The sequence below is a fragment of the Myzus persicae genome, unplaced genomic scaffold (genome assembly GCF_001856785.1).
Source record: "Myzus persicae strain clone G006 unplaced genomic scaffold, MPER_G0061.0, whole genome shotgun sequence".
NCBI lineage: Eukaryota > Metazoa > Arthropoda > Insecta > Hemiptera > Aphididae > Myzus > Myzus persicae.
In genome coordinates this window covers 202284-215919 of record NW_019100758.1, presented here as the reverse complement: position 1 = coordinate 215919, position 13636 = coordinate 202284, and the positions used below count along the sequence as shown (strand labels likewise).

The 13636-nt window shown below is 30.5% G+C and overlaps 1 protein-coding gene across 1 annotated transcript in view; it reads left to right on the top strand.

Moving 5' to 3' along the window:
- The window catches only part of LOC111042827 (sex peptide receptor), a 212975-nt gene that overhangs the window by 36804 nt on the left and 162535 nt on the right, over positions 1-13636 (top strand). Inside the window, exon 2 of the mRNA XM_022327523.1 lies at positions 7036-7067. The gene's annotated coding sequence lies outside the window, so the exon portion shown is untranslated. The remainder of the gene's footprint in view (positions 1-7035; positions 7068-13636) is intronic.

The following is a 13636-nucleotide window of genomic DNA, read 5'->3' as shown; positions in this document are numbered from 1 at the left end:
TACCGGCATTATATTATGTACTTAAGAATACATATATATAATTGTTTGTAACTGCTTTTAAGTTCCTCATGCTTAAAGAACAACTATCAATCTACAGAAATATAATATTACGGCATGATCGGTTTTGGAAAAATCGATTTGGGGTAGGCGTTTTACCTTAATTAATTAAACAAATAATAATAACTAATTCCTTATTTAAGTTTAATACAAACGAAATATTATTTCAAAATAACTCAACCATATTTTAGACAAATATAAAATGTTGTAATAGTATTATAATATATTTTTTGGATTAAAAAAAAAATACTTTTTTCAATTTATATTGGCTTAAAATTGTATATGAAGTTACCCAGAGTCTATACTCAATGAAACTATGGTATATGACAAGAAAGTATAAGCATTGTTATTTGAAGAATTGAAATAAAAATTTGGGACAAAAAAATCACAAAATTGAAAAAAAATACTCAACTCAACATAAATATAATATTAAATCAAATATCATACTAACAATTACGACGAAACAATTCGAAATATAAGAATCATTGAAAAACTATATCTCAGTGAGTTCCCAAGATTGTGAATCATCATATCTTCCATTCTGCCATATTAACAATTCGTACCTATTTACCATTAGTACAATCGTTACATAAATTAAAAATCTTAGTTTCACGGGATGGAGATAAAATGATCATTAACGTTTGAATTATTTCTCAGTAATTCTCAAATAAATTGACTCTGTGCGAAGATTCAATTATACCTAAAATGGTAATGACTACATTTGACCCAACAATGACTTTTCAACTTCATAAATGATTGATAATAATTCCCTATCATTAATTGCATTTGTAATGGCCATTAACAAAGCATACTATTGTAATTGCAGAAAGTCAATTATACATTAGAGTAAGACATTTAACGTAGTTTTAGCAATAATTAATATTGACCTCGTGCCTTGACAAATATTAAGATAGTAATTGACATTCACTTCAAAATTGTAGTGTTCATAAAATACTTCAGGCCCAGATATTTAATTGATATTCATGTTTTGAACCAGTATTAATTGATCCTAGCCATCCATTATTTGTTCACACATCTTTCCAGTACCATACCAAAAACTTAAAAATCCACATTTATATATTCAAATAAATGTAATATTAGGGTTTATTAGGAACGGTTTATTCTAAATAAATGACTCTATGAACTTATATCTACATTAGTTAATAATTTACTATAACACAATAATATAGGAAATTTCTATATTTTGTATTGCCTCTTGACGTTTCAAACACAATTTGGTTATTGGTCATAAAATCCTTAATGCAAAGACAACAACTATCCATCATGCTTATACCAGATATCTCTTTTGTGTGTCCACACTCAATAGAATCCCTAATGAATGGAATATTATGTAGCTCGAGAGATTGTGTGTAATATTAATATATACATATATTTATATTATATTATATATTAACCGAGGATTTGTCTTGTTATGGATACGATGTCCAGTTAATTTGTAAAATGTCCTGTGATTAAGGAACTACCCTATTTATCCTCAGCATTCAAGAACCACACACTAACGCACCCTCATTTTGGTCCCTAATCAAGTGTTAATTGTTGTGTTGGTCACTCGTTGAAGTCAATTATTATCGTTCCGAGTTATCTAAATCTACCCACTCCTTGACACATGGCCCCACAAATAACCGCACATACACTTTTGTTCGTTAAGCTGGGTCTGTACCGAAATGTGGTACGAAATACTACAAAACATAATTTTCCTTTCGAAATAGGGGAATAGGGTGGTGTCGTGTAGGTCTTAACACGAAAGGAGTACGCGTATTTCTACTACAGGCTACAGCACATCTCGTTGAAAGTCGATTTGAAGGACATCAACCATAGGCACGTTTTGATCATGCCAGAAAGCACGTAGTCATGCCCAAAGCTTTTGATTTTGGTCTTATAATTACCATATTCGGGATGTTTCTAAAAACACTGTTATATTTATAACAAGTTTCAGAACACTATTGGCTATGGAAATGTGACATTCTGTCCAGTCGAATTCTATAATTTCGGTTGAACTATCGTCGACCAATTGTAGATATTCCTAAGATCCACGTCCACGACAAACCAGGAGGTATAGTTTTTGTAGTGCTATTATTCTTAGGTTAACTAAAATAATACATCATTTGTACATAATGTTTATGTATACGTGGCCACAGAATAGCTTGCAATCATTTTATTGTCACTCACTATATACATAGTCGATAAATTATCAATTATTATTCAATCAGTATAAATAGAAGTGTCAACATTTCCCAGTTTTTTGAACCGTTACTACTATATTTGTTACTGTTAAAGAAATTACAAGAAATCTAAATTTCCACAAATGAACACCATCTGTAAGATTCATAGTTAAATTAATTTTAATTGTAACCAGAACTCGTTAGTTAATTAAAACTGAAACTCTCCACCTCCGAGTCAAGGTCAGGTAATTTTCTATTTTGATATGAGTGGTATCAGTAATAACCGTGTATCATCAATTAAAATAATAAATGGATAAACCATAATCAAATTCCAAACAGAAGTTCAACCAGAAAATAATCACGATGACGATGACGCGATATTAAATATTAAACGGACTAACGTAAAATCTCCGATACGAGAAGAACGTGCTTATTCTGAAAACTCAAATATTTTATCGAAAGGCAAAACAAGAAAAAGTAATAACAATTTTCGGTTTGTAACTGAAAATCGTTTCACTCTTTCCCAAATAGATTACAACCATAACGAAACGAAAACAAATTATATACATGAAGCCACTGGCAAAGCGCAAATAACACCACCAATATGTATTATATTCATGATTAAAGATTTCAACTTATTTATTGAGAACATAAAAATGATCATTGAACAAAATTTCGAATTTCCGTGCAAAAGTACAACCAACAACATTATAATAAACACTTTCACGAAAAACTCCTACAGAGCCATAAATCATAATTACATTTTGTAAGGAGAAAAAATAAATTTCTACACTTATCAAACTCAAAAGGAAAACCCTTATCGGTTAGTGATTCAAAACTTACACTCAACTATATCGATGGAATACGTAAAAGAAGAATTAAGGGAAATTTGATTTTCATGTCGAAATACCCCAAACGCATTACACACACTAACCAAAGCAGCACACTATTTTTTGTCGATTAAGAACAAAATCCAATCAACATAAAGAAAATATTTTCTCGCTTAAATTACTATACCAAATCCAAGATTGATGTTGAAACTCCGAAAATTCGTAAACAAACTCTCCAGTGCATTTAACTGTCAGAATTATGGCCATATACTTTCCTATACCGTGATATAGTAAAATCTGCTGAGTTAAGCTCAGTAAGAATCATAGTTGAGAATATTAAAACAAAAATTCTGAACTACCAGCCAAATATGCCAACTGTTGGTGGAAATTACCAAACCACCAGCTACTCAGGATGTACAATTTTTTAAAAGTACAATGACTAAGAAAACAACAGCACTCCCTAACAAAAGTACACCTGGACTCTGAAAATATTCTCATGTTGTATGAGGAAACTTATTAGTAGTACCTTTCTACTTTTGAAATGTATACAAAAACTACCCAACTTTCACATCCGTTAGAATCTGGGATGCTGATGTTAGGTATTCCTGAAAATACTAGCAGTTACTTCCTTCGAATCCGATTTGAAAAAATCTTATAATCATCACTCATCACTTCTGACTACAATAGTTATTAACAATGTTTTAATACCAATCTAGACAAAATATGAAATAAGAAAATAGTATTGTAGGTATACAAAACATTTGGCATTTTGCAAAAATAATTATTAATAACTATTTTAGAAGTTAAAGGCACTGAGGTGCAAATGCTTTTGTTTTATAACCTTATTATCGAATTCACTTATTGCACTATAATAAGTATAATATATTGAAAATATTACTTTAAACAAAAATTTCTAAACCAAACAATATTTTATATTTTGCTTCAATATTTTTTTAAAAGTAAAATCATACCTAATGAACATGTTACATTTACAAGTAAATTGTAAGCAATTATATTGAAAATCACAGACCTTTTTACTCCAAATATTATATTTTTAATATTATTCAACTTTTAAATATGTATTCTAATAAGTTTGAAATTCATTGTTATTTTTGAATTACTTATTATATTAAATCAATTTTTAATAAAAACAAATCATACATTTAAGTAAAATAATCACAATGTTTATTAAAGAAAATGTAACCAAGCGGATATTCAAACAGTTTTCACGTATAGGGTTTATATTTTATACAATTTGAAACGTTTGAAAATATTTTTTAACAAGTTTAAAAGTTAAAAAATAGGTTTCGCACAACTAAAATAATTACACATCGGTGTACCGAGTATATTCACCTAAATAATAATTAATTGTATAAATTATCGATTGTTATATTATATTATAATAAATTACTAGTATATATTTACGTCATTATAACAGTTCGGGAACTTGAACTGTTCATGTTATTCCTGTACTTGATTGGTGTGCAATAATACGTATGTAACAGTAACCTATTTTACTTACAAACATTTACTTGACGTTGATAATTTCGAGTAATAATAAGTTTGATAATGTTTACAGTGTTTTACATTTGAAGTCAACCAGCACCATATGACATCGAGTAACAGTGGGATATGCCTGTAAGTCTGACATGGTATAATTTGTACATTGATCAAGACTGACAGATTATAAAATGTTTGACAAAGTATTTAAATATTAAAGAATTCAATAAATTGTCTAATAACATTATGAGAACCATAACGTCCTTTTATACCTGGTGCTTGGTTTTACAATTATGTCGTATGTGCAGAGTGATTATTTGAATGGAAAAAACTAAATATGTAGTCGTTTTGAAATTTTAAGTCGGACAATATAATCATAATGGCATGTATTTAAATATTAGAGAATTCAATTGTTTAATAACTACGAGAGCTATACCGTAGTTTTACTTTTGGTGCTTAGAAGAAATACGTCTGATGTATAGTATCATTCGGTGAATAGAGTGATTATTTGAACAGAAAATACTAGCTAATAATTTTGAGATACTTGAAATTTAGACAATTTAACTATAATGGAATTTTAACATTTTACATAGCCGTTATGTGCGTCACGTACATGCTTTTTTGAATGAAACGACTGCAGTATCAACACTTAACATTTATACAGGAATATTGCATTTTAAATTGTATCAAGCCCTTACTTTTATTTAATAACGAATAACTAATGAATATAGAGTGTTTTTTTGCATCAGTAACCACTCGATGTTTTTACGAGCAGAGTAGTGCTCTACAGATTTTACTCATCTTGACTAAAATTTAAAACATTTCCTAACTTAAAAAAATAAATGTAAAACGTTGAATAGAAATTTTAAAATTTAAATTAAACATTGTATTCTAATTAATAGCGCTTGTATTAATTGAAACTGTCTAACAACTTTTTGTTCATACAAACAAATATGAACCAATTAAGTTGCACCACGAATAAAATTTAAAAGAGGAGTCCAAATTGTGAACCTATAAAAGCTGGTGGACATTCGCCTCGCTAGTCACACATACCTTGGCCCAGTGTTGTATTATTATTTTTAACTCGAAAGCAACCATAAATCATGACGTTCGAGAAACGTTTTTGAGCTCAGTTCAGTTTACTAAAGTGTTTATGCCGTATTTCAAATTTTAAGTGTTCATAAAACAAACTGTAGAAAACTATTTTCTGTATGGTTTAAATATATTTGGAGATGACCTTGTATGCGTATCAAAGTTTTCATACTTAGGTATCTAAATGTATATTTACTATCAAAATAACTACCTAATAATAAATTAAATTAAACGTTATTTATCATACTTATCATGTTTGAATTATTAACTCTTACGTTAATCAAATCTACAGCTACTCATATAAAAACCATAATATACACGTGTTTGTTTTGTTGTCATAGACATTTAATACGGTTTGTGTAAATTTAAATTTAAAAAAAAATCCGATTGCAATATTCAATTTCATATTTTAATAATTAATTTCAAATAGATTGTTCACAAGACAATATAAACATTTTTAAATTGATTGAAACTAAACTGCACAACTCAATTGCACATCGCTAATGGCATTTTTGTATATGTTTAATAAATGACATTTTTACAGAACTTCAAAAAGGCCCCCATGTGGCTATTTAGATTTTCGAATTCAGAATCCCAAAGCAATTCATTATTTTGTGTCAAATCAGCGATCACAAAAGAAGTAATCAAAAATACAATTTTTTTTTAAACATTTCAAATCATGTGCCACCTGCGTTGGGTTTTCAATAAAATCTAAATTGATATATGTAATTTATGCATACATATTGATGAATTCATTTTTGTACATTTGAAAGATGTCTAACTTTCCATCGAATTTAATATGAATACCTAACCCTTTTTAGGACGTAGTATGAAGTGCTAAATCAGTTGGACTCGGCATAGACGTACAATTAAATACAAATATTTACCTTGTCGTTCCATTAGTATATACAAACCAATGTGAATAAATTAGAAACAAGATTTTCTTTTAATCCGTTAAGTAATAAGACATTACCTCTCTACCGAATAGCCCGTATATTTACATTTGAAATATATTATTGTTACTAATAACACTTCTTTTAATTTCGTTCAACCACCTGCATTTACGAAATATACACAATTTATCTATAAATTGCTGACATCTGCGAATTACTTTATCAGGAAAAACAGGCTGTTTTATAATCGGATATGACAAGAGTTACATAATTTAACACTAAATTGCATTTAAATCAATAGAAATCTATTCATTTGATAATTAAAACCTACGCAGGTATACAATACTACAACGTAAGATATGACTGCAAAAGATATTCAAAAAATAAAATGTTAATGCACCTAATTAAATAAGAAGCGTTGTACACTTTCTGTACTCACTGTTTAACTCAAATACCTAATTTAAATGTTTTTTATTTCAGGTTTGAGTGAAACCAGTGAATGTTTAAGAACTGTAAGTATAGACCTAGTCTTATAATGTTCAATTTATTTTATATCATAATAAAAATATTACAACTTTACTTCCAATCATTTTTTTATAGATATACAATCTTTCTGTATATAATGGCATATTTATTACATACTTACTATATATTATATTTTAAATACAACACTTGGACGTTCAAAATATTTTTCATTTAGCAGACGACAAATTGTATAATATAAAATATTATATAGCTTACAATATATAATATTAAGTCTAAATACAAAAATTACAAATTATTTTATTATAAATTAAGGGAGTAAAAGTCATAGCCCATAGGTCCTACTTAAAAATGATAAAATATTTACCTAGGGCAAACAAATGTTCGGCATCATTTAAAAGGTATATTTAATTTATGAAATGTTATAGTTGACTTGTTTCATTTTTTAGCCTCCGTTTTATAATTTAAAATACAACCCTCGGTATCCTCGAGGCATCTATGTTGGTTCACATTTTAGTCAATACAAAAGGGTTATGAGACTTAATGAACCACGTTGACTGTCTCCAAAAAAATTAAAATGACACCTTTGTAAAACCAGTAGTCTTCTTTCTCGAATTTAGTTGTGATATTTATAATATCTTTTGATTATAAGCAGACCAATGATAAATGTTCTATTTTTTTTTTAAATTTGATTAAAAACAATTAATAATATTTTTAAGTATAAAGTACACCATTATTGATTTTTATACTCTATATAATTCATGTAGGAGACGTATGTACATACTATAGTGCTGTAATAATATTTCCACACTATTTCTGCAGTTCACTTTCGTAAATTAATTGTGATGTCGATTTTCTACCTAGACCTAACAGTGTCCACGCTAGCCTTTAATTTATTTAGAACCGTCAAACAACGAGTTTTCCACAATTGACCTAATAATAATAATAAAATATAGCCACGGGAAAAACTACGAAATGATTTCCCATTTGACTACTTTCCATGCTGAGACCTACAGAGACGTTTAAAATAATATTATTATATCAAACGACGATATATTTCCAGTCTGAGCACTACTGACGGTATTGTATTGTCTGAATAGTTTAAATCCACACAACTAACAATGTTTAACGCCCACAAATTACACTGAGTTATGATGCAGGTACCTATTTGGTTTCACGGTGTTTACTTACACTTTTACAACTCAATGAGCTCGAGGAAAAGTGATCATGCTGCGGTTCCTTTTTGTTTTCATCTGGGGGGCATTTAAAAGGTGGCATGAAATTCCCATGAGTTAGAATAACGTGCGTTTGAGAGAGAATGGAAGATGAGAGAGTTGACCTCAGAATGATTTATGCATTTAACCTATGCAAAATAGAGCGTAGGTACCCAACACAAACAAAATTGTTCAAATTTAGTTTCTGCCGAGAATAATTTATTTTTTCACCGTAAACTATAGGTTGAAAACAACGTCAATGTTATGCGAAATCGTGCGTTTTACTATTCTGGTACATAATATTATTGTTATTATATTATTACAGTGCTCATAAGTTTTGTAGACAAGTGTAGTTATATATTGATTTACACATTGTTAAGCTTTTAATGTGTGTTACATTGTTACACAGAATTAATGCATTCGGTTTCACCACAGCTCCAATTATTATTACTTTGTAAATATTAAGTTTAAATGTATAATAAACCTGATATTATGTCGGCCACCTGTATTATAATACTATTCACCATTCGGATTTTTGTCAAACGCAAAGCGTACACCATTTATGTTAATATTATAATACACTCTTACTCTCTCATTCAAAAGAAAAACTATGTTTAAACAGATGATAATGTTTAATTTTTCCATAATCTTCATAATAATTAAGTAGGTACTTACTCGAATACAAAAATCAAAACATACATGTCGATAATTTCTCACAATATTTTAAACGTTATTAAAGAACTGTTTTAGAATATACAGTAACCGATTAAATACCTACATAAAATTTTAATGTAATCATTGAATTTATTATTTATGTCTGGAAAACTATCAGTATTGTACAGGTTTTTATTAATTAAAAAAAACTATATCAATTTGAGTACATATTGATTGATTGTGATAAATGTACAAATTCATGTACGTTCAATAAATAATTTTTAGACTAAGGAAAGGTGTTTTAAAATGCACATCAGCGCAGTAGGTACCTACCAATAACTTCCTTTCTCCATTTGAAATCTAAAATTCCTTAAAATATTCGCGATATAAATAATATCGATTATTATTAATGCGCATTAAAATAATTTAACTGAACTTTTGCCGTTTTTTTATGCTAATTTTTGTAATTTCCTTGGACCGTAATAAGAATATTAAAATGTTATCATGCCCGAAAATTATAACCACAGAGCAATTTCCGTAGTTTATGCCTTACAATTGAACCTGAAGATGAACAATGGCTCATCTCAATCAAGATGAGACAAATAATTTTCATTGGAACATTGAACTCCAGACAAAATGGCCTGTTTGACGTGTTCAAGGATAGGTATTCTATTAGAGGAGCATTTCAAATCTTACACCATTTTTGACTTTATACTGATTATGGTATCAAACTTTCGACTGTTATTGGTATTCGTTTGAAGATTATGGTGTACTCGATAGTTGACGGAAAGCCATTCAACAAAAACTGTTCACGATGTGTGCGTTATGTTTGTAATATTAATGGGGCGCAGCTCACGCAGTATAACCACACGTTAAAAGTTATTAAGTTCGAAACATCGTGTGCCCACACTAAACTAGATTTATGTTTTCCCTTTAAGCTTCTTAATGCCCTTATCGATTGTCTTGTTATAATGAATTTTCCGGCACGTCCAAGACAAATACAATTGATTTCTCCGGTTTCTGTTTAGCACACTTAAATTTGACTATTAATGCCTCACTGTTGTTTAATTACTGACCAATAATAATACTATTTACTTTCAAAAAACACCGAACTTCTCTTTATTTCCCACTCATATGTTTGCATAGGTAGTTAAAAATGTCTCAGGTTTTAAGTCATTCGAATCCACGAATATAACTCTCTTTAAGCCATAACTTAACCCGTGTTAGGTACAGTTCTGATTTTCTGAGTGCTTTCTGAGTGCTCTATGAAACATTTTGTTAAAAATAAACTAAAATATTATAAAACATAAAGGTTGCAGCTATCGATATTCTGTATAGAAATATTAATTTTCCATAAAATATTTGAATTTGTATAGAGAAAATAAAGTTTTAAATTAGTTTCTATTAAAAAAAAAATAAACAGAATATTACTATACGTCTTTATAAAAGTCAATTTAGAATAGTTTCTACTATACTCTACTTTAGTAAGTTAAATTCATCGCATGTACCTTTATGCATCTAAATTGTACCTGTATATTCTAAGCGATATATTGGTTGTTCAGTGTTGTTTTATACTGTGTGAGGTGAATGATAACTCATTTGGAACTTATAAGTATTACAAGGCGTTAGGGCAATAATAGTGCGTATAACTTCTAAGAAGTTAGAAGTTCTAAGAAGACCTCCCAAATCGTCGGTTTTCTAAATACGTTTCGTTTTTTTTTCGATAAAACACTATACATTTACCAATAAATACATACTCATATACATATTATACACTTGTATAAACCACACATGGTTGTGACCTAACCATGTGCTAAGATACCTAGTTAGTACTTATAAATTTAAACTTTTTATGTTATTTTAAATGTTGTCCAAAAAATATAATATTTTTAAATACGTGTTTTTATATCAGATTTAGTCGGTTCCTTTAGATTAGATTTTCTTCAGAGGTATAAAAAATATAATTTTTTCAAATAGATTGTATATTTTATTTCCTTACATGACAATAGATTTTATGAATTTTAGAGAGGATTTTCAGCACATACATTCATATATAGTTTTAATTGGATTAAAAACAAATTTCGTTGAAACAAACTTTTACTTCACGCTAAGTCCGTTTTGGCACCATTTTTTTTTTATGTTTATTTTTATCGGAAAAAAAAATTAAAAGAATACCGAACCCAATTGTTTTTTAAATAAAAGAACGGCATCGGAATATAGAGGCTCCAGCAGATAACATTTTACAATGTAAAATAGTAATTAATAAAAATAACCATAAAGTATTACTAACGACATTGACGATTTATAGTTAGTTTTTCGTGTTTGAACCAGCCCGACGACTGTGTGTATAAAAAATAAAAAGTACCTCGAATACGTGTTTTTAGTATAATATACCCATAACGTTCCTCCGTGGTCGTAAAACCCCCCTCGCCAAAAACTTATGCGCTAGATACGGCAACGACTAACGAGCTATATATTATATCTGTGTGGCCGCATATAGCTGCGGCAGTATCGTTAGTAAATTATTAATATAATAACGGCTATAGGACTTCCTCTTTCTGTTACGGAACATCGTCAAAACACACCGTTAATGCACACCACAATGGTTAATTTCATGCGTACGATTTTAATGCTATATGAATAATACACTTTAAACGTATCGCAATAATACCAGCGCACAAGCGAACAACGATCGATAATAAATTATTATAAGCGCCAACAAACTCAACTGTCAAACTGTATGCTAAGGGTGTGCAGAGCACAGCGCAGTAGTTTACGCGACTGCAAAATAATAATAATAATATTATAAATACACAACAACAATGTCTGATCACTGCGTTTTATCCGCGTACGAAATCAATGTGACAATTTTATCCGATCTGGGGGTAAACCACTTCACAGGCCGCGCCGCGCATTATGGTCGCCGTAGTAATAATAATATCGTTATTGAAATAATGACGATAATTATTATAATGCTGTGATGTTGTGCATCGATTTATTGTTATTTTGTACACCTACGTATGCTGCAAAATATAATACTATTGCCGTTATATGCACAGGGTAACGGTTTCACCGAGCACGCTCACCACGACCATATGTTTATCGTCGATTACGATTAACTGCAAGACTTAATAGTTTACAGTAGAAACTGATGGGGGGGGGGGTCTCATTTGAAAATACAAGGGTTTGTGTACTCGCGGGCCACTGTACTAGTTACGAAAAATCTCAAGAATTGTGTGGTATCCACTGGTGAATTGTTGAAAAATAGCCGAAATCAGATTTTGAAAACAACTGCATTGTAAAAAAAGGGGATGGGGGTAAACGTGCTTGTGGCGAATCACCCTGCAGTATACAACAGGGTGGTAGTAATAACTAATAAGTAAATACCGAGTTTCGGGTAAACACGACGTGTGTAAAGTGCTCGGCGATAATTACGCTTAAGTATGTATCGGGAATCTATCTGTATAATGGTCGTGCCAATAACCGTAAATCGGTCCAAACACCATTTGTGGCCTGGTACAGATAATGGCAAAGCCGATTAGCTTGATGCTGCGGTGCACCTCATCTCTGCTCGGTATGTGCACATTGTTAATGTATCATAAACATGTTGACCGGTCGTCGTGTTGACGAAACATTGAGTGCAACATTGTTGTCGTTGGTTTTAATAAAAATAAACTCTGAATCGCTCAACACCGAGCGCGTGGTACTGAGTGTATAGTAGGTACCAACTATATTTGATAGTGTTCCGCAGCCCCCTCGCGAGTTGGGCCTTGGCATTTTTTTTATGCCTTTTTAGTAGTTGTTAACACAACGATAAAATTATAATACTTGGGTGGAATGAACTGAATAAAAACTGAATGACCGTCAAACGATAGACTGTTCAAAAAGTTGACTAATTATGTGTGGGACTTTGAGGGGGCCGGGCGCTCCGCGTTAAAAATATATTCTACCTCCCCCACCTCCCTATTTGGTCGACCTTCATTATAGCCGATGCGCCAGTATAGCGTGGCGCTGATAGTATTATTATACATCGCCTATTATTATTATTATTATTGTATGAACAATTTCATCGGATCAGCGCTTTGCACGTCGTAGTCGATCGCAAACACGTCATATAAGCGAGATTATAACAATTCGTCAATGTCCAGTCATCGTTCTAATCCTGCAGGACAATAATCGACGTACGCGATACAACGACATAATATACGTAAAATACTAGTAAAACTCTTCTGGTAAAAACCAGACCCTATAGCAGGTATAATATCACATTGTGTGGATGTGCATACCACAACATAATATCGCATGGTTACCATATTTCACATATTATTGTATACCTAATGCATTGTGCCCGACGACTCTTATAAAATTATACTTAATTAACGTGTACCAGACACTGCAGCAGCAGCAGCAGCAGTAGTAGGCACTTAAACGGAGTTGGTGTGCGTTATACCCACTCGTATAATATATTAAGCACGCATCATATGTTTACATGATATTTTCATCACAATAAATTATTGTATAATCCCATGGAATTCAGTTGAGACTGCACAGAGCTCTTTATGTTTCATTGTTCGCTAAATAAAGGATAGTTCCTATTTGACGGAGTGTGGTGTTATACAGCACGTCCGTTCATAAGTATATTGTCAGTTAATTATTACAGGTATGTACTTACCCAACAAGTAGATAAATTTCAAGCTTTCCTCGTCCTGTCAGATCGATTTTAATTATTG